Genomic DNA, 2076 nt, shown 5'->3' on the forward strand with positions numbered 1-2076 from the left:
GGTTTCTTTTAGTTTCTTGAAGTATTTGACAGTTATGTTTAACCTGATTAATTGAAATCTTTTATTTTTGATACATATACTCTCTGAAACTGGTTTTCCTCTTACTACTGAAAAAGAAAACTTTAATTTGAAAAAGAAAGAACAACTTAAGATTCATGCTAAGCTTTCCAACATTTACAAACAATTCAGTTTTTTCTTGAATTCAGACAAACTGAATATGTACCCACATTGGACACAGAGCCCAGTCTCTTTCACAGGCAAATATTGTCAGCTTCTACTCAGGCTTAAACAATGCCCATGAATTGAGTGATTAAACAGCAAGGTTGGTTTCCCACAAGGTCCAGAATTCCAGATTCTTCATTGGAAGAGAATGTAGGTTGTATTGGCATCACCCTGAAGCAAGTCCCCATAGGATAGGGTCTTAGTTAGGGTTTTACTGCTATGAACAGACACCATGACCAAGACAACTCTTATAATTACAACATTTAATTGGGGCTGGCTTACAGGTTCAGAGATTCAGTCCATTATCATCAAGGCAGGAACATGACAGATTCCAGGCCAGCATGGTACAGGAGGACCTGAGATTTCTATACCTTCATCTGAAGGCTACTATGGGGAGACTTACTTTCAGGCACCTAGGATAAAGGTATTAAAGCCTACTCTCATAGTGACACAGCTAACCCAATAAGGTTACACCTCCAAACAGTGCCACTCCCTGGGCCAAGCATATAAGAAGCATCATATTCCACATCATGGCCCCCATAGGCTTGTTCAAAGACATGAGTCTATGGGGCCATACCTAACCATAACATAATGCAAAATACATTTAGTCCAATATCCAAAGGTCCCATAGTCCATAGCAGTCTCAACAACTTTAAAAGTCAAAAATTCAAGATCTCTTCTGAGAGTCATCCAATCACTTAACTGTAATCCCCAAAGCAAGACAGGAAACTAGCTGGGCCAACTACAAAATCTGCATCTCCATTTTTGATGTCAAGGAGGTCTTCAGATGTCCAATTCCTTTTTCATCTTAGTTGACTGCAACAAACTTCTTCCTCCTGGGTGATTCTACTCCCTGTTAGTAGATTTCCTCAGCAGATAGGCCATGGCTCTGGCATCTCAAACATCTTGGGATCTCCAAGGCAACTTCAATGCTACAGATTCTTGTTTCAATGCCTGGGATACACACATGATCTTCTGATCTCCTATATGTTGGGGCCCAGCAGCCCCTGGAATCCCATCCCTGGGCCATTATCTCACACTCTTTTTCTTCTTCCACTATCTTGCTTCTGTTCAGACAATTTTACAATGAGGGCATTCCTTTCCCTTTACAATGAAGGCATTCCTTTCCCTTCACAATGAGGACATTCCTTTCTGGAACTTTTTATAATGGTGACACTCCTTTGACATTAATGTGTTACCTAGTACCACCAATTTGGCCTGTGTACCTGAGTAAATTCCATTTGCGGTTTTCAGATTTTAAAGCCCCCCACTGTGCTCACTAAAATTGGAAGATACAGAGATTAGCATGGACCCTATGCAATGATGATATGCAAATTTGTGAAGCATTCCATATTTCTAAAAAGGTCAAGTAACATATGAAGGCACACCTACCAGAATTACACCTGACTTCAACCCTGAGTATGAAAGCCAGAAGATCCTGGGCAGATGTCATACAGACCCTCAGAGAACACAACCAGCCCTGGATACTATACCCAGCAAAACTCTCAATTACCATAGATGGAAAAACCAAGGTATTCCATAACAAACCCAAATTTACACAATATCTTTCCATAAATCTAGCCCTTCAAAGGATAATAAAGGGGTAACTCCAACACAAGGAGGGAAATTACACCCTAGAAAACACAAGAAAGTAATCTTTCAACAAACCTACAAGAAGATAGCCACACGAAGAGAATTCCAACTCTAACAACAAAAATAACAGAAAGAAACAATGACTTTTCCTTAATATCTCTTAATATCAATGGACTCAGTTCCACAATAAAAAGACATAGACTAACAGACTGGTTACATAAACAGGACCCAACATTTTGCTACATACAGGAAACCCACCTC

General features: G+C 39.7%; 1 pseudogene; it reads left to right on the forward strand.

The window, feature by feature from the left end:
* Positions 1 to 1483: 1483 nt before the first annotated feature.
* LOC115063174 lies at positions 1484 to 1580 on the forward strand (annotated as a pseudogene).
* Positions 1581 to 2076: the final 496 nt, after the last annotated feature.

Source organism: Mus pahari, chromosome X, assembly GCF_900095145.1.
Source record: "Mus pahari chromosome X, PAHARI_EIJ_v1.1, whole genome shotgun sequence".
Classification (NCBI taxonomy): domain Eukaryota; kingdom Metazoa; phylum Chordata; class Mammalia; order Rodentia; family Muridae; genus Mus; species Mus pahari.